The sequence below is a fragment of the Oryctolagus cuniculus genome, chromosome 8 (genome assembly GCF_964237555.1).
Source record: "Oryctolagus cuniculus chromosome 8, mOryCun1.1, whole genome shotgun sequence".
In the NCBI taxonomy this organism is placed as follows: Eukaryota; Metazoa; Chordata; class Mammalia; order Lagomorpha; family Leporidae; genus Oryctolagus; species Oryctolagus cuniculus.
Genome location: NC_091439.1, coordinates 3,848,296 through 3,869,137, shown reverse-complemented (window position 1 = coordinate 3,869,137; position 20,842 = coordinate 3,848,296). Strand labels below are relative to the sequence as shown.

Genomic DNA, 20,842 nt, shown 5'->3' with positions numbered 1-20,842 from the left:
TCCAAAGTTGGAGGAAAGAGAAAATACATTTTTATTTCTATTTCCCTTAAGCTGAAATTTAGCAGTTTTTCTCCCGTGGGAATGCAGGTAACAAAGCACAGTATTAGTAGTAGCAGAGCAGTTTACTTTGCCACTAATAGAAATCATACTCATTTTCATATCTCATAAGCTAATGCACATATCTTGAAATATCATTTATACTTAATCCTAGTTTGAAATGACAGTAGTTAACAAGATTTTAGACCCACGATTTAATCTTGTTATCAGTAAAGAAATATATAAATCATATCAAAGGCAGTCAATATTATGAATTTCTTTTACAACTCTATGTTTTTTAACATTTTTAAAGCTTTTTAAAACTTTATTTATTTATTTATTTGACAGCTAGAGTTACAGACAGTGAGAGGAAGAAACAGAAAGGTCTTCCATCCATTGGTTCACTCCCCAAATGGCCGCTACGGCGCAGCAGTGCTGATCCGAACCCAGGAGCCAGGTGCTTCTTCCAGGTCTCCCATGTGGCTGCAGGGGCCCAAGGACTTGGGCCATCCTCCACTGCTCTCCCAGGCCATAGCAGAGAGCTGGATCAGAAGAGGAGCAACTGGGACTAGAACTGGGGCCCATATGGGATGCCGGTACCACAGGCGGAGGACTAATCTACTGCACTGTGCGCACCAGCCCCAACTCTATGTATATTTTTACATGCACTTTGAAAACATTTTCCTGGGGCAGGTGTTTGGCCTACAGGTCAGAATGACAACTGAGATGCTGGCATCTATATCCAAGTGCCTGTTCCGAGTCCTGATGCTACTCCAAATCTCAGCTTCCTACTAAAACACAGCCTGGGAGGCAGTATCTAATGGCTCAAGTTATTGGGTTCCTGCCACCCCTGTAGGAAACCTAGAGTGAGTTTTCAGATCCGGAGGTCTCAGCCTGGCCCAACCTCAGACACTGAAGGCGTGTGAGGAGTGAAACAGTAGCTGGAAGTTATTGTCCCTCTCTCTTTCCCTCTCTGTCTCCAAACAGGAAGGGAAGGGTAGGCAGCAGAGAGGAATTATTCTGTCAACAGATCCAGAGCTTTCCCAGACTATTAAAAGGGGCTATGGCTCAAAAGGGTTAAAAGACCCTATGCAAGAGCAGCACTCCTCAAACTCATGACCCAGGAATGGCTCATGTGATCAGTTCAGTGGATCATGACCACAATTTTATGTATGCAAGCTTACACACACATATATTTAATAGATTAAATACCAAAATACCAGTATAGTAAGTGGAGAATAAGATAAACTATGTCTTATAAAGCTTATATGTATATGTATATGCACACTGGGTCACGATGTAAAGTGCTTTTCTCACCATGGATCATGATCAAAACTGTTTGAAATACACTGTTGTAGAGTGTTTCTAAAACTTCAGCATGAACTGGGACCACCTACAGCACTTTATAAAACACATACAGCTGGTGTCAATCTCAAGAGTTTCTGATTCAGTAGGTCTGAGGTGCTGCCTCAGAATTTGCATTTTCTAACAATTTTCCAGGTGACGCTGATGTTGCTGGTCTAGGAACCATTATGTGAACCACTGCTGCACACCAACACTTTTCATGTTGTACCCAGGAATCTTGTTAAAACATAGAGCCAGTGTAGGGTGGAGGCTGATTCCATCCCTAAAAAGTTCCCACAAGATGCTGACCACAGACGGCACTTAGGAAGTGCTAATGCAACAGGAGGGCTCAGTGTTAGAATTATAATCATATGCTCACAGAATAAAAACATTTTTAAGGGTTGCTTTACCAGGGAGTAAAATACACTACAGTATCCACTCTAATAAAACACTCCACACCTTGATTAATTGTGGGAATCAAAGCATTAAATACATCGCCCCACCTTGGTAAGTGAAACAAAATTCATTCTGCTCACTAATTGTGTCTTGAAGCTGTGGGCCCCACTGATATACTCTCTCCCTATGCAAGGCTTAAACATCTTCACTCATCTCTACAGTAATTTTTGCAGGCCTTTGAAAAATCATATTTGAAACAATCATCTGGATTGGAGGATCCATATAACTCAGCACTACTTTTTCCTTATATATTACTAATTTAATAAAATATACTCTTGTTTTATTATAGTCATTTTTAAAAAAGATTTTATTTATTTATTTGAATGGTGGAGTTACAGACAGTGAGAGGAAGAGACAGAGAGAAAGGTCATCCTTCCATTGGTTCACTCCCCAATCGGCCGCAACAGCCAGAGCTGTGCCGATCCGAAGCCAGGAGCAAGGAGCCAGGAGCTTTTTCCAGGTCTCCCACAAGGGTGCAGGGTCCCAAGGACTTGGGCCATCTTCTACTGCTATCCCAGGCCACAGCAGAGAGCTAGATTGGAAGAGGAGTAGCCAGGTCTCAAACAGGCACCCATATGGGATGCTGGCACCGCAGGTGGAGGATTAACCTACTGCGCCACAACACCGGCCCCTATTATAGTCATTTTAAGAACATAAATCTCATTAAGATGCATGGAACATGAAATAGCATCAGCAAAATTTAAAATCCACACTTAAGGGGCTGACGCTGAGGCTTAGTATATTAAGCCACCGCCTGCGGCACCGGCATCCTATATGGACCCAGGTTTGAGTCCCGGCTGTTCCACTTCTAATCCAGCATCCTGCTAATGGACTGGGAAAGCAGTGGAAGATGGCTCAAGGCTTGGGCTCCTGCACCAACGTGGGAAACCCAGAAGAAGCTCCTGGTTCCTGGCTTCGAATCAGTCTAGCTCCGGCCATTGTGGCCATCTGGGGAGTGAACCAGCGGATGGAAGACTCTGTCTGTCTGCAATTCGGCCTCTAAAATAAATAAATCTAAAAAATTTACATAATTTTTTTTAAAAATGCACACTCAAACCAACTTTCATAGAACCACTCCATCTCACATGAATATGTGGTCCTTGGACTTTAGCTTCTCTGCTGTGAAAAAGTATTACTAAAGTTTATCTCTAACTCAATTTATCTTCTAAACTCTAAAGAGCAACCATACTTCGTACTTCTAAACCACTTTCACAGATACTTCATTAAGAAGCAAGAACAAATCTATTCCATGTAATAAAATCACAAGGGCATGATCACCAACACATACCTTGTAATTAAAGACATCAGCCCACTGTGGGGAGCAACTCGGTCTAGACTAAGTTACTGGAATTAAGACTTATTCTATGCATCTGCTCTCCCACAATATGGCGCTGGGAAAGGAGTAAACAACTTTTACACAGCTGCCTCCAGTTCGACCAGTAACCTGCAGGAGCTGATCCTGCTCCTGATTGGAGGAGAGCAGCGTACTCGGCGTGTGGGTAGCAGAGTTGGGATTGGTGGAAGAGGACTATAAAGGAGGAGAGAGACAACATGCACCAGGAACATCTATCTGAAGGAACATCTGAGCAGCCCCGAGAGAGCCGGCCGGCGGTGTGCCGCTCCCCCGCGGAAGTGGGGAAAGTGGCAGGAGGGCCCGCCCCTCCACGGAGGTGGAGGGATGGCAGCCAACCCGGGAAGAACCAGCAGCAAACCCGGGAAGGGCCGAGCAGACAAAAGAACAGCGCAGGGTCCTATGTCGTTCCTCCGCGAATGGGGGAGCGACACCCACCACTAAATGGATGGGACCAATAAAATCCCAACCTTACATTCGAAGTGGTTTTTCCCAATTACAAATTACATTATCCAGTTTGCAATGCATTACTGATTATAATTACCAATTTGACACACAGGAGAAACACTACTGATGTAAAATGATTATTTTATTAGTCCAGCTATAGGGTGGGCATTTGGCCTGGTTGTTAAGATGCCACCTAGGGTGCCAACAAATGACACTGAAGAATCTGAGTTCAAAGTCCAACTCCAGCTCCTGATTCTAGGCCCTGCTAATGCAAAACCCTAGGAGGCAGCAGTGATGGCTCAAGCAGCTGGGCTCCTGCCACCCATGTGGGAGGTCTGGGTTGAATCTCCAGCCCTAGTTTTGGTCTGGTCCTGGCCCTGGCCTAGTCCCAGTCATTGTGGCCGTCTGGGCAATGAACCAGTAACGGGGAGTTCATCTTCCCTCTCTCTCTCCTTATCTTGCTTTCCCCAACCCAAACCCTGTGTGTGTGTGTGTGTGTGTGTGTGTGTGTATGCGGGTGTATCTGCCTCTCAAACTTCTTTTTTAATTATCTAGCTACAAAAATCAAGAAGACAAGACAGAAGTAAAAATAATTTTCAGTTGATCTGGGAAAAGATGTCTGGGGAGAAGATAAATGTTGGGACTAGAGTTTCCCAATTGTTTCCATTTCAGTATGATGTTCAGAGTATTTGGGAGCCTCCAAGTCAGTTAGCGGAGTATTATAAAGCACTTTGGTCAGAAAAGGTTAAAAGCTAAACTAAAGACTATAAAAGTAGTATTTCTTAGTCATTCAAAACTGAAACTCTATTATAACATTCACACTCCACACTTGATCCCATATGCTTCTAACCACTCCCATCACCTAGCAGAGGCCAAGCCCACAAAACAGGACACCATACACTCCAACTCAAGTGTGAGTAGGGACAAGATGCTTAACGAAAACACTGCAAAAAGCAAGTTAGGTGTTAAGGGCTGAACAATTCCCATGTTTAAGTCCTAGACCCCAGTTCCTCCAATGTGACTATATTTGGAACAGAGGGCATAAGGGTGTGGCCAATACCCCTTTACCACAAACCATGTTAACAGGGGAAAAGCACAACAAATTTATTTGATCACAGTTTTATGTGACAAAGGAACAAAGACCCAAAGGCCCAGGGTGAACCAGGGTGAGTGTTTCTATACTTAGGTTCAATGAGGCACAGACAGCTGTGTGAAAATGTCACTGGACAGGAAGGAAATGATCTAACACTACAGACTGAGTGAAAGCCAAGCAAGACCTGTCCAGATTCCCCTTGCCTCCCTGTGTGTCTCCTTCTCATGGATTTGGGGCAGGATCACTTCTGAAGTGAGGATCTGACGATCTCCTGTCAGACAAGGTAGGGTCAGAGAACACTTTTATGCACAGAAAGGGTGGGGAAGATTAGAGTAATATTTTGGAACTCTATGCTTGCTTTGGGAGGAAAGGGGGATCTAGTTTCTAGTACCTACCTTAGGGAACAGAAATTCTGTTTTCCATGGATTGCCTTGAGGGAAGCAGACAGGGAGCAGAAGGTGGGAGGACAGCAAACTTCACTTCTGAGGCAAGGTTTCTGAGCTCCAAGAGGAAACAGGGGTCTTTAGAGAGATGAGCGGGCCTAAACCCAATATGACTGCTGTCCTCATAGAAAGGTATTATGACAGAGACACACACAAATATGACAGAAGACACAGGGAGAAGGTGGCACCTGCAAGCCAAGGAGACAGGCCTCAGGAGAGACAACTCTTTCACCACCTTGGTCTCAGATATCTAGTCTCCAGAACTGTGAGAATATTAATTTCTGTTGTTTACACCATTCAAACTGTATGTGGTACTTCATTGTAGCAGCCTAACATGCTAACATGTTGGGGAAGCCTGAAATAATCTAAAGCAAAAGGGAACTTGTCTAGAGTGACAGGTACTTAATTTCTTGAAAGGGGAACAAGGGTATGGGTGGCAGGGTATGCCCGTTGACCAGCCCACAGAGGCAAAGGTGGATTTGGGAAAGGTAGTAGATCATTCAATTCCAGCCCAAAGCAGCAAGATTTAGAGAGAGGGTGGCTGGGAAGACCAATTCAGGAGAGCTCAGCAATGGACTCTCATTCCTGAGACCCCACACCACCTTTTCAACGGCAACAGCTCCATTTCAGTTTCATTCATTCAGATTCTGTATCAGGTTTTGGGGGAAGGGAGGCCCAGTGCAAACACTACATATCTACATCTGCTTTCTTCCAAAATCATTAAAAATCACTCTAAGGAGATTTTCTTGTAAGAGAAGGGGACATTTGTGAAGCAAACAGCCCAGAGATGGCTGATTTAGCAAAGCCCAGGGGAACCTGAAGAAGACAAAGAACCAACTGCATGTACAGGGCAGGACACTCCAAGGCCAAGGAATAGGCCCCCTGGTGAACTCTCCTAGTGGGGGGTCCCCATCTGCACTTCACTGGGCAACAACTTTCACCAGCCCAGGTGAAACGGCAGAGTTGTGTAACGTGAGAGATTTTTCAAAGAGCATGTCTGGCCTGGGGGACATGAGACACAACTGAAGGTGAGCGTATCATAGAGGAAACAGATCTGTATGCTGGATGTTAGGAAGTTTAGCATTTCTCTCCCACCAGTGTACCAAAAGATGGCACCTTCCACTTGACCTTCACGCACAGATCTGAAGCATTTTCTCTGAGGAATGTAACCAGCCCAAGACGAAAGACATGAAGAATGCAGCACGGAGTCCACGAGTAAACGCTCAACCAGATCCTCCTCCCAGGAAGCTCAGAGCTTCCCCTGGCACTCAGACCCACTCCTTAACTCTCGTGATCGGGACATTTTTGGAAACTCTGCAGCAGTTATTCCGTAGAACCTTCTTCACCCTGGGTGTACCTGTTTCTTCAGGATTAAATTCAGACCATGCGTCTCCAACAGGGATGTGGCAGAAGCACCGCACCCTTCTCTCTGCATTCTGTCAAGGGCACGTTTCAGTCTGTCCTGTTACTGAGCACATACACTTTACCTGAACTCACAGGCTTCTCCACTACCTACTTACAACTTTTTTCCCTTTGTAATTAATCACGTGCTGTGGGAAGATAACTTAGAAACTGTGCATATATCCTGTTCTTCACCAAATTTTCACCTTTCGGATTTATTTATTTTCATCAGTATGGGATGAATTTACTACTTTTTCCAGTGGATTAGAATCTACTGCTTTGAACCTTTATTTCAATATTGTCCAGTTTGGGTCAGTTTTGGTTGGTGGAAGCTTCTTCAAGCTGGCTTCTTCTTTCACATGTCCCCGTTGTTCCCTAAGCACTGCTTTACTTTCTGGGCAATAGGATATTTCAGGTTTCTCTGTTTTCCATCTGCCTAGAATGAGCTCTTTCTTCAAAACAACAACAGCAATAAACCTGGTGCCTTTCAGTGAAGAGTACTATTTAGATTCAACACCTACACAGTAGATATGGTCATTGCTACATGGGGTAAGGGCTTATAGTCTAGCTCAGGCCAGCACTAGGGAACTTTGTCTTTGTCTTTGTCTAGAGACACACACAAACACACCTCCCTCCCTCTCTCTCTGTGGTAGACTGAATAAAGGCCTCCCCAAGGTATCTATATCATAATCCCTGGCCCTGCCTTAAATGGCACGGCTAGACTGTGGAGGCACACATAGGTCTAAATTAAATTTCTTTTCTTTAAAGATTTATTTGTTTATTTGAAAGGCAGAGTTACAGAGAGACAGAGAGAGAGAGAGAGAGAGAGAGAAATAGGTCTTCATCCACAGGTTTACTCCCCAAATGGCCACAATGGCTAGAGCTGGGCTGATCCAAAGCCAGGAGCCAGGAGCTTCTTCCAGGTCTCCCACATGGGTACAGGGGCCCAAGAACTTGGGCCATCCTCTGCTGCTTTCCCAGGCCATAAGCGGACAGCTCAATTGGAAGAGAAGCAGCCGGGACTCAAACAGCTGCCCGTGTGGATGCCAGCACTGCAGATGGCAGCTTTACCAGGTATACCACAGCACCAGTCCCTAAAGTAAACTTCTTGACATAAGAGCATTACCCTGGATTATCCAAGCAGGTCATAAATGCAACTGCACATTTCCTTTTCAGAGGAAACCAAAGGGAGAGTTGAGACAGACGTGAAAGAAGTCTTGTGACAAGCGCACAGAAAAGCAGTCAGAGGAAAGAAGTCACACTGTCAGCTGGGACAATGGGGCAAGAGCCCAGGAGACAAGGGATGCAGCTCTAGAAACTGAAACGTCAAGGAAACAGCCCCTACACTCCCTAGAGGCACCCACCTCACTGGCACCCCAGGGTTCCCTTTCAGACTTCTGGCCTCCAGAACTGTAAGGAAATAAACTGTTGTTTTCAGCCATGCAGCTGTGGTGCTCTATCACAGAGGTCATGAGAAATGAATGCATACACACAGAGGAATATAAGCACAAAGGCACACTTTTCTACCTGCATTTATTGCTACCGCTACCGATTTAATAAAATGTCATGAGTTCAAGCTCATATTCTTTCCACAAATGTCCTACTATTGCTTTCAGATAGAAATGCATCATTAATGAGATAACTGTAAGTCTAACATGGAACTTGTTATTCCACATATACTGTTCCTTGTCAGTGCAGCTCATCCAAATAGACTTTGCTTTTCCACTGTAATTAAGACTCTCCACTATAATTAAGAAATTTCTATTGCTGAAAAACAAACTATCCATCCTTCCACTTATCTGGCAATATGCATAATTTTCCCTTTAAAAACATACTCGACATATGCCTGCACGTCAACAAGTGGAAAAAACACTGGTGCTTGGCAGAAGGGGGTGGCCTACATATTCCCCTACAATCAGCCCCAATTCTCTTGACAGGCTAATTGGACAGATATTCCTAAAGCCAGTAACAACAGCAAGTAAAACTGGGACAGAAATCGTCTCAAGAGTAGGGAGAAGCCAAAAACAGCCAGTAGACAAATGGAGTAGCTGAAAAGCTAAATCTTTAATTCATAAAAGGTTTGAAATGGCATGGAAACCAAAGGGTAAAGCAGGAAATGGACTGTGAGGCCTCGAAGAAGACAGAGCAAAAACCAAGACTCAGCTCCTCACCTAGTGCTTATCCAGCCCTGCTGCCAGCCCGTTTTTAATTGTGTGAGCACAGGAGACAAGAGCTAGGATTCATGGCCTTTTTAAAGCCCCCAGAGGTCCATTCTCATTTTCCCACCAGCTGCTGTCTACTCACTCTGCCCATTTCCCGAAAGCACCCTCCCCTGGGACAAGGGCAAATGGGGCTCAGCTGCTTCTCCCCTGCATACAGCCGGGGCAGGCAGCATACGAGCGGCTGCCATAGTCACCAACCTGGCTTCCACAGAGAAGCATGTGGAGTTGGGAAAGGCTCCGAAGGCAAATACTGAACAGACTCAAAACAAATCTGCCTTGGACAGCCTTCATTTTGGACCCACTGTAGTTGTTCTCCGACCAAACAGGGAGATTAAATCCCCCTCCTAGGAAGTGTGCCTGACTCTGGGCTGGGCTCAGCACATTAGGGCTTTTACAAACGCAGACAGCTGGGGCTGGCGCTGTGGCGCAGCAGCTTAACGCCCTGGCCTGAAGCGCTGCCATCCCGTATGGGCGCCAGTTCGAGGCCTGGCTGCTCCATTTCCGATCCAGCTCTCTGCTATGGCCTGGGAAAGCAGTACAAGAAGTCCCAAGGACTTGCACCCATGCACCCGTGCGGGAGACCTGGAGGAAGCTCCTGGTTTCAGATCGGCGCAGCTCCGGCCATTGCGGCCAATTGGGGAGTGAACCAGAGGATGGAAGACCTCTCTGCCTCTCCTCTCTCTGTATAACTCTTACCTTCAAATAAATAAATAAATCTTTTTTAAAAAATGCAGACAGCTGCTTTATTTTCTGAGCCTGAAGTAGGAAGCCTGGAGCTAGAAAGTTGGGACACTAAGCAGGGATGTAAGACATGGGGGTCAAGTTTTCCTGACCTGCGCAGCTCCTTCATTCAGACACCAGGTAACTAACGAGTTGGAGAGCTTCAAAGAGACAATATAAGAGAAAATTAACAACCACATATTATCAGTCAACAGCACCTCCTCCTCCACCTTTCCCATCATCGCACAGGTGCAGAGCCAGCAGTACCGTCTTCCTTGAGCCTCCACTTGTGTCCCTGCCTATGGCTGGCCCTTCTTGCTTTCCCCAGGCTCTGGACAAAAATGCGCTTCTGATAATGCTTAAAATTCATAAATGAAGCAGACCTGATCACAATTCGCAATTTTGAAATAAAAACTCACACTGTTAGGCCTCTGAATGGCTCTTCTCACGTGCTACAGACTCCAGGTTCTTAATCACGAGGCGGGAGCTCTCCCGGCACAGAGAGCACTTTAGGGTCTAAGCTATGTCACATGAGGAAAGGCTGACACGCCACAGACAACCTCACAAGTCAGCCAGCATGATCAGGATCCCTGTGAGGAAACCAGCCAGACTTTGAATAGACAGCATTCACAAATGCTCCTCTGGGCATGCATTTATAAAAAGGAGGAAGGTCAGGTACTGGAGCCATACAAATAAGCACCATGCAAAGCAGAAAGAGGATGCAGGCTCACAGGATGAGTCGTATAAAGTTTTTTGCTGAATCCTTATAAATTCAGCAACATCCAAAAAGCCTTGAGGCCTTGGTAGAAATCTCACGAAGAAATTACATAAATGAAAATGGGGCATCAGCCTACCTAAATCTGCTTTTGCAAAATAATATAGTGTCTTCAGTTATTTCAAAAGTTCCACCAACTACTGAAACAAACTTAAATCTATTCTAAAGATTGAAGAAGCATCTCATGGCACACTGCCAAAGGGAGAAAGAGGTGCTAAATGTGGGAACATCAGGAGGGTCTTCTCCCCTTAGTGTGCCAGCTCTCCCAGATGGTAACTGCGTTTATTGAAACACAGCTCGCCCAGGCATGGACTTTACAAGTTAGACATGTTCATGACTCTTCTTGACTAAGTTAAGAAGAAGACAGCTATAATTTCCCTCTTGTAAGGAGCGATGTGAAGGACAAATTAAATATTCTTTTCTACTTAGAGAGTCTGAGTCATTTACCCAACCTTCATGTACCAAGGAAAAAGAAAAATAAAAGCATCCTGAAACTCATAAAATCCAAGCCAAAACAGTACATGAAATCATTGCAGTGATTAAGAAAAAATACATGGGCTACCTAAATTTCACCTAACAGAAATTACCTCCGAGCACAAGTCCCTCTTGAGAAACACCAAATGACCATAATTTGATATCATAAAGACAGTTGGAGGGGTCAGGGTACCCCTGGGCAAGCATTTGGTTCTGCCTGCAGGACACAAATCCTGAGCAGATGATAACAAGCATTTCAGGCCTGGGGGATAACAGATGCCCATTATGCAGAGATACTCATGAGCTGGGCTCAGAGGATCTGTAAACACAGAAAGGAGGGGCATCATCCAGAACAAGAACAAGAGGTCCAGAAAACATAAATTTACCCAAAATTCTGAAAATTCACATTCTCAACTAACACTAATCATCCATAGTCTTAATGATTTTTTTAACAATGTTTAATTTAACTTCAGATGATACAGCAAAGTGAACTATGTATGTCAGTGCTTAATACCCTTGCTCATAGGGAGTAAAGCCACATCTTCAAAACATCCAGACAAGGCAGGATATGTCTTTCTTAGTACCTCTTCTTTGGGTATGTCTTGACGGGTAGTCAATAGGTAAAAAGACACTAGACAAACTGATAAAGTGACATGGATTTTTATTTCAGAAAATTTCCATTATTTACACTAAAGCACTGTCAGGATATGCATACTACCTGCAATATGAAAAGTTTCCAGTATACATTTTTAGCTTTTACAAAGACACAAACAAATCACTAGTAATGAATATTCAAAGATACAAGCTATTCTTTAAAAAAAAAAAGACTATTTATTTATTTATTTGAAAGTCAGAGTTACACAGAGAGAGAAGGAGAGGTCTTCCATCCACTGATTGACAGCAATGGCTGGAGCTACGCCAATGTGAAGCCAGGAGCCAGAAATTTCTTCTGGATACCCCATGGGGGTTCAGGGGCCCAAGGACTTGGGCCATCTTCTACTGCTTTCCCAGGCCATAACAGAGAGCTGGATCAGAAGTGGAGCAGCCAGGACTTGAACCGGTGCTCATATGGGATGCCGGCACTGCAGGCAGCAGCTTTACCTACTACACCTCTATTCTTTATGTGAGAAAATGAACAAACTTCTCAGAAACCAACTACTTCCATTAAATGTTAAAAGTAAATTAACTCTTGTTTTTTCAAGGTCATCCATACATTTTCCCATTTAATATATACATCACCTCCAATACACACATTTTTAAAAATTGTTTAATTATTTACTTGAGAGGGAGGGAAAGAGAGACAGGCTATACTGAGAAAGACAAACAGGCAGTGGGCTCCCTATCCACTGGTTCAACTCTCCAAATACCCAGAGCAGCTGAGACTGGGCCAGAGCCAGGAACTAGGAACTCCATCCAGGTCTCCCACATAAGTGGTGGGGACTCAACTACTTGAGCCATCACTGCTGCCTCCCAGACAGACACTGAAGTCAGGAGGAGGAGCCACGTATGGAATTCAGGTTCTCTGATGGAGTACAGAGGTGTCATAATGGGTATCAAAACCAAATGGTCGGGCCGGTGCCGCAGCTCACTAGGCTAATCCTCCACCTGCGGCACTGGCACTCTGGGTTCTAGTCCCGGTTGGGGCGCCGGATTCTGTCCCGGTTTCCCTTCTTCCAGTCCAGCTCTCTGCTGTGGCCTGGGAAGGCAGAGGAGGATGGCCCAAGTGCTTGGGCCCTGCACCCATGTGGGAGACCAGGAGAAGCACCTGGCTCCTGGCTTCTGATCAGCGCAGCGTGCCGGCCATACCAGCCATTTGGGAAAAGGAAGACCTTTCTCTCTGTCTCCCTCTCTGCCTATGAAAAAAAAAAAAAAAAAGAAAGAAAAAGAAAAAAAAAAAAAAAAGGTCAAATGCCTGCCCCTAAAGTTTTTGTGGTTAAAACATTTGAAATTTACTCTCAGAGGTTTTGAAATGTACCACCAACTATATTTCCCAAGCTGAGCAACAGATTTCAAAAGAGGTGCTTATTCCTGCTTTCTGACTGAGGCTTTGTACCCCGTGACCCCCACCCTAGGCCCCTGTTAACCACCATTCTACTCTACTTCAGGGAGTTCGACTGTTTTATTAGATCCTATATATGTGACAATGTATAGCATGTGTCTTTCTCTGCCTGGCTTATTTCACTTCACACCATCATTTTGTAACCCATAAATATATATATCAAAACTTTTTGAAATTTGTGTATACAGGAGGTCTTCAAAACATTCATAAAAGTGTGTATTATGAGAAAGCTATGCCTGAATTTCAAAACTTTTCCAACAAAATCAATTTATCTTTTAATTCCACGTTCTACAAACTTACTGAAATAGCGTTGTACAAATATAAATTGTCAATTTAAAAACATAAATAATTGTTGCAGGATTTTCAGGACTTTTAGGTCCCACTGGCCAATTACCCCTCTGAAACAGCAAGTCGTTGCCTGGTGCCCTTGATGTAGGCAGGCATACAGAATAAAATTAATTAGATTTGTGAGCTGAAGACCACACCCTCACCACACACCCTGTGTGATCTCATGCCCCTACCTGACCACACCTGTGCGCCCACCTACCAATCAGGCTACATAATCACTCCCCTTTGGAAGTGGATAAAAGGCCTGAAACACGGTGGGCCCAGCCCCTATTGCCTTTTTTCGTTATTATAGACCTTTGTTGCCCCGCACCTTTGGAGTACATGGCCTTCAGGCCACCCGCGCTCTCTGCCTTGGCTTTGCTGCCCCTGAGAAGCTGCTTATAGATCAAAACCAAATGCTTGCTGCATGTGGCTTTTGGCCTGCTTTCTACTTGGTATGGATTCCAACTTAATTTCTGGACTTTCCTTTCTCCCTTAGATTAACACCCTCACTCTCCTATGCATTTCTCTCACTTACATATAAAGCTTAAAACTTACCATGTTGCCTGGCTTATTTGAGCCAGTATTCAGAATTCTTCTCTGAATTCATGGCAAGAGTCCACACAGCTTATTAATATGGAAATATATAGGCATATTAATATGGAAATAATAGGCAAATCGGTATCACCCTGACAATTCATCAGTCTCATCCACACAAGCAAGGGACCCAAGACTTTTCTTGTTGAGACTCACACTTAAGAAAGACAACCTAAGAGTGAAACACTTTGGAGCAGTATTTCTGCTGACCCAAGAGAACCCACAGCCGGTGACCACGTAGCCGCTCAGGCTACTGAATCTGGTACCAGGGAATGGAGAGGACAGCCTGCCTTTTGACCTAACTCCTCAGCCGATTCTCAGACATGTTGAGACTCGAGATCTACCATTCATTCTGCAGCTACACTGGGCATGTAACTGAGCTCTCCAGAGTACTACGGAACAGCAGGGCATCTGACAGCAAAAAGCAAAGGCACTCCTCTGAGGCTGCCAATACAAACCTCAAAAAAGAAAAAAATAAATAAATATATAAAGTACCTGGGAAGCCCAACTGACAAGCTAGGATCTCTGGTTTACTGTGGGTATTTTACAACAATGTCAAAAGTTGTTGGTTGCTTTTATCAATGGCTTTAAATGCAAGAAGTTAGTGAGGACAATGCGACAAGCCATGCAGTTGCTTTTGTACAATCCTGAGGAAATGCCCTAGTTACTGAAGGCAAGTCATCTCACAAACACTGGCTTTTCCACAATGCATGAGCTAAAGAACAATGAGTACATGCAAACTGCCATTGTCCTTAAATACAGAACACAGGAGAATAAATGCTTCACCAAGAGGTTTGTTCACTTGTAAAGAAGTTGATACCCTACCCCCCCACCCACCCACACACCTATTCAAGGGGCTCTGATCTCCTGAGCTCCCAAGGATCAGAGTCATGTTTTGTCTTCATGTCTGTGACTAGAACATGAAAATAACATGATGAACTATATTTTATAGGTTTAATCGAGACAATAGTGCTCTACTGAGTACTGGAGCTAATTTTAAGAATTTACTGGAGGTAATTTTAAGAACGCTTGTCTGAGGGGCCGGCATTGTGGCATAGGGGGCTGAGTCTCCACGTGGACACCAGCATCCCATGTGGGTACTGGTTCTTGTCCTGGCTGCTCCTCTTCCAATTCAGCTCCCTGCTGTGGCCTGGGAAAGCTGCAGAAGATGGGCCAAGTACTTGGGCCCCTGCACCTATGTGGGAGAACCAGAAGAGGCTCCTGGCTCCTGGCTTCAGATTGGCTCAGCTCCAGCCCATTGTGGCCATTTGGGGAGTGAACCAGCAGATGGAAGACCTTTCCCTCTGTCTCTCCCTCCCTCTGTCTGCAACTCTGCTTCTCAAATAAGCAAATTAAAAAAGAAATCTAAAATAAAATAAAATGCTTGTCTGAGCTTGCTAAGAATCTAGAAACTGACTTGTTTCCAAATAATTATAAATACACAGACTTTGGGGATTCAGGTATGAAAGACTGGCCCACCTACACATTGTATTAATACATGTGGATAATAAAGTCTGGTTAAGCCAGGTTGATAGCTTACATCAACTTATGAACAAAGACTAGCGATATGAGTCTGATGCTAGATCCCTAACTGTGCATTAGGGAGCTGAGAACAAATCACCTGCTCAACAAGAGCAAACTCACTACGAGCCTGCAGGTGTGTGGTGCACTAGAGCAGCAGCTTCATTATTCAGAAACTAATAACCCAGCAAACACATCCTGGATCCCGGAAGCAGAGTTTCAGAGCAGCCAAAGGGAGCATGTTTCAAAGTTCACGCGGCTAAATATATTCCACCTTAAGCTGCAGAACACCTCAGGGCTCCTACATATGGAGGATTTTAAGAGCTTTAGTTGTTTTCTAACTCTTATGAAACTCCAAACAGTTTATTAGGGAGAAGGGTAACAGCAAAGCAGGCACTATAAAAAAAATCTAAGAATGACAATCACAAGTATGATAATAAAAACAAAGGATAAATGACAACACAAGCAAAGATAAAAGACAAGTATAAACTGTGAGTAAATATTTGTAACATTTGTTTAATAGCTAAATATCACAAATTACAATAAAACAATAAGAAAAACACAAAAACACAGAAGAACTGGTAGAAGATAAAACAACTTGAAGAATGGAAATACAAATACAAATAATAATAGACACTAATGGTCAACCTTTACCCATAATACTAAAAAAGATAAAAAAGTTTTGTGATAATAAATTTGGAAAACTGTGAGGAAACTGATAAATGAGTAAGGAGTATAAATTAACAGTTTTTCTGTCATAAATCTGGTAGTATAGAAAAGTTAAAAGAGGAATTTCTATCAGCTAGTATCATATTCTCTTCATCTGTGAATGCTGTCTGTGTATATGTAACATATACAGATACATATATATACATACACACACATACTCATAATCACACACACCAAAAAATACATCTTATAAACATCTGAACAGATATCCAAGTATATACAAGAATATATTGGCAGCACTATTTGTAATAGCAAAAAATAAAAACCTAAAAGTCCATCAATGTAGAAATGGCTAAATAAACTATAGGATGATATACAATGGAGCAATTAATAAAATTAATTAAGTCGAGACAGTTGGAAAAAAGCAAACTGAAAAATGTTTGTACTGTATGGCACTTAAGACACGCAAAGATACACATGTATGAGTGTGTATATTACTGCAGTTGATATTCAAAATATTAAACAACCAGAGACAAGGGGCCCTGAGCAATTTCAATGTATGCTGGCCCAATCAGAATGGATACCAGCTGTATAGGTAGGTACAGATAGATCATTTAACAGGTATCAGTCAGGAATATTAGCAATATATATACACACAGGAAAAAATCTGCAAGAATGGTTAAGGCCCCACAAGATAACTGTGTTGGAATGGATAGGAAAGAATCAAGATTTAGGAAAGGGGAATTTTTATAAGAATGTACTCATGTGCTACTTATACAATTAAAGTTTAATTTTTCCTAAGAATAAAAAAAATCAAAAAATAACACTATGGAGAAACTTTGTCAGTTAAGCCACTAATTCTTTTTACCTACAAATTCAATCTTCTGCAACTCTTGAATAAAATCTGGCAAGGGGAGGACACTGTGGCATAGTGGAGAAAGCCGCCGCCTGCAGTGCCAGCATACCATATGGCCACCAGTTCGAGCCCCAGCTGCTCCACTTCTGATCCAGCTCTCTGCTATGGCCTGGGAAAGCAGTAGAAGATGGCCTGAGTCCTTGGGCCCCTGCACCCATGTGGGAGACCTGGAGAAAGCTCCTAGCTCCTGCCTTTAGATCAGCACAGCTCCAACCATTATCGCCAATTAGGGAGTAAACCGTCAGCTGGAAGACCTCTCTCTCTCTGTCTCTCTTTCTCCCTCTGTGTAACTCTGACTTTCAAATAAATAAATAAATAAATCTTTTTTTAAAAAATCTGGCTAAATATTTTTCACAAGTAAATTACCATTCCTTGGTCTCTGACCCAGAAGGCCAAACCATTCACCTACCCATCTACATACACATCCACCCACCTGTCCACTCACCCATCCATCCATCCATCCATCCATCTTTCCATCATATACCTGTCTGTCTGTCTGCTCAGATCATGAGACTCTTCTGGTCTGGGAAGAACTGCAATGTATACTTTCTATTACACCCCAATTTCGGGGGAGGTAGGAGACTCACAAAAAAGCAATATCTAAATGAAGTGTGTAGCTAGCTTTAAGCCCAGTAATTCCCAAACTTCAGTGTGTCCAAGAATTGTTCAGAGCCTCATCCCAGTCACCCGGGTCAGCAGGCCTGCAGTGAGGTTAAGAATTTGTGTTTTGGAGGCCAGTGCTGTGGCCTAGTGGGTAAAGCTGCCACCTGCAGTGGCAGCCTGTTTATGTCCCAGCTGCTCTACTTCTTATTCAGCTCTGCTACAGCCAGCAAAGACAGCAGAAGATGGCTCAAGTCCCTGGGCCCCCGTACCCATGTGGTAGACACAGAAGCTCAGCGCTCCTGGCTTCAGATCAGCCCAGCTCCAGTCATTGAGGCCATTTGGGGAGTGAACCAGTGGACAGAAGACCTCTCTCTCTCTGCATCTGCCTCTGTAACTCCGCCTTTCAAATAAATAAATAAATCTTCAAAAAAATAAAAAAGAAGTTGTGTGTCTGTAACTCTGCATTTCAAATAAATAAATAAATCTTAAAAAAAATAAAAAAGAAGTTGTGTTTCAGGTAAGTTCCACTATGATTTCCATAAAGATGATTCAGGAACCACACTCTGAGAAATATTGCTCTAATCCAAGGAAATTAGCCTTTTCACTCTTACCCCAAGTCCAGTGAACTTTGTGAACTTTGTAAATAACATCAGGCTACCTCGCACAGATGCCACAAAGACACCCAACACGCATGCTCAAGGAGCATGCAGTCACGGGAGTCAGAAGGGAGCACAGCTGCTTGTCAGCTCTCAGGAGATTTAACTGCAGCAGTAACAAACTTCAAATGCCAGTGACCTACGGTGAAGTTCTGTGTCAAGCTCAGATTCTGCAGCTGCTATGGGACAAGTGTGACTCACGTACAGGTTGACTGCAAATCAGAACCCTTCGTCATCTTCATTCTGCAATCTAGGCTAAAGGGGCCATCCCTCTCTGTACATGGGACATCACAGTAAAAGAAAAAGTCAAGGGATGGGCATTTAGTGCAGCAGTTCTTCTTCTACCCCATCTACTGCCTTACAGGGCCACTGGCAACCAGCTGTGAGCCACTGATTCTAACACAACTACCACCCTTCCTAATAACTTCAGAATTCACCTGGGTAACTCACCAGCCCTTAAGCCCCTCTGTTCCATAAGCTTTCATCTCCATGACTTTCCCCTCCAGTCAACTTCACTGCCCAGTCCCTGTTCCAGTATTCCACTCTGTTTTTCTCCAACTGCATCCCTTTGAGTTTCTCACTCTCTTATTCTCACCAGACTGGCACCAGACCTATTCAAGAACTGCGTGGCTCTGAACTCTCCTTGTTGCAGAACTCCTATCAACACAGCTGCCTTGGGCTCCTTCACTGGACTCTTTCTTCAGCTCCTACCTTACTCTAACGTTGCTGCTTCCAGGGCTGATCTTCCTTACTTCTCACGTTAGAAACCCTTCCAGGAGATCCTTTCCAAACCCATAACTTCCACCAAACCTAAACACTCACAACTACCCATATCTTTACTTTTACACCCAAAAAATTTCTTTTAATACTCATAATATTTAACTGATTACTATATATGCCAATCAGTATCTACACACTCATCAGGTCTTAAAAAAATGCATTGAGGACAGAACTGTGGTGCAGAGGGTTAAAGCCATGGCCTGCAGCACCGGCATCCCACGTGGTGCCTGTTCAAGTACCAGCTACTCCACTTCCAATCCAGCTCCCTGCTAAATGCAAACTGGGAAAGCAGTGAAAGATGGCCCAGGTCCTTGGGCCACTGTACCCACATGGGAGACTCCAAAGAAACTGCTGGCTTCAGATCAGCTCAGCTCCAGCCGCTGTAGCCATTTGGGGAGTGAACCAGCAGAAGGAAGACAGCTCTCTGTCTCTGCCTCTCTGTAACTCTGTCTTTTGGGGAGTGAGCCAGCAAATGGAAAACCTCTCTCTGTCTCTGCCTCTAACTCTTTCAAATAAATAATTAAAATAAATCTTAAAAAAAAATAAAATAAAATGTACTACATGTTGCAGTTCAAACAGGATTTGGCTCCCTAATTCATGTGATTTTAAACCCTCAAGTCATAAGTTAATGGAATTAAGAGGATGAAGACTTAATCAAATAATGGTGATTGGATGGTGGACCTAGTGGGAGGTCCTCAGGTCACATAGGTGGCATGCCCTCGGAAGGCAGATTTGAGGGTGCGTTATATAAGCTGTTTACCCTCCCATCTCTCTCGAGTCCTGGCTCACTGTAGGATCCTTTCTCTGCCTGTGCTCCATCACAGACTACCCTCACCAGACAACAGACCAATCACCTGATCTTGGACTATAAACCATTAGAAAGTAAACCTTTTCCTTTATAAGTTACCTTCTCTCAAGAATTCCAGTTGTAGTAACAAAAAGCTAATATAATTACCTTTTCCCTCAATTCAGGTCTTCCTTCTATATTCCTTATCCTACTCTCTGATGCTAACATTCACACAGTCACCTTAGCCAAAGCCTGGAAGTTATCCCAGATACCTTCTTTCTCATTTTCTTTTCCAGCTCATCTTCTAAGTCATATCAACCCCATCTTCAACAAGTCCCTCATGTACAATCCCTGAATCCAGGAACATATCACATCAGGGCCGGCACATTCCCAAAATCCGTAAATTGGTATGGGATTATTACACTCATTGCTATCCATCCCTACTGCTGTTAATGCAGCCCATGACCCCATCATTTCTCACCCAAACCACTGAGATAATTCTCTGCCTGGTGTGATAACTAACAGTAGACCTGAAAGGCAATTGTAGAAGTGAAATTGACACTTTCAGAAGCAATGACTTGAACAGCCCTTGTCCTGACTGTTGAGGACAGTTTTGTTTTGTTTTGTTTTTTTTTTTTAATACTATTTGTTGAACTCTTTACTTAACATAGTTAATTATGTGTGTATAAAGTCAATTGAAAATATATCTTAGGCCGGCGCCGTGGCTCACTAGGCTAATCCTCCGCCTTGTGGTGCCAGCACACCGGGTTCTAGTCCCGATCAGAGCGCCGGATTCTGTCCCGGTTGCCCCTCTTCCAGGACAGCTCTCTGCTGTGGCCAGGGAGTGCAGTGGAGGATGGCCCAAGTGCTTGGGCCCTGCACCCCATGGGAGACCAGGAGAAGCACCTGTCTCCTGGCTTCACATTAGCTCGGTGCACCGGCAGTAGCGCGCCGGCTGCGGCAGCCATTGGAGGGTGAACCAACGGCAAAGGAAGACCTTTCTCTCTGTCTCTCTCTCACTGTCCACTCTGCCTGTCAAAAAAAAAAAATATATATATATATATCTTAGTAAAAAATAAGAGTGCGGGCCGGTGCCGCGGCTCACTTGGCTAATCCTGTGCCTGTGGCACTGGCACTCCGGGTTCTAGTCCCGGTTGGGGTGCCG

General features: G+C 43.9%; 1 protein-coding gene across 14 annotated transcripts in view; it reads right to left on the bottom strand.

The window, feature by feature from the left end:
* PSD3 (pleckstrin and Sec7 domain containing 3) overlaps positions 1 to 20,842 on the bottom strand; it is a 588,112-nt gene that overhangs the window by 422,580 nt on the left and 144,690 nt on the right. Inside the window, exon 1 of one of the 14 annotated variants that reach the window (XM_051819332.2) lies at positions 5,123 to 5,258. The exons of the other annotated variants lie outside the window; for them this stretch is intronic. The gene's annotated coding sequence lies outside the window, so the exon portion shown is untranslated. Of the gene's footprint in view, positions 1 to 5,122; positions 5,259 to 20,842 lie in introns of those variants that run through there. 14 annotated transcript variants of the gene reach the window in all.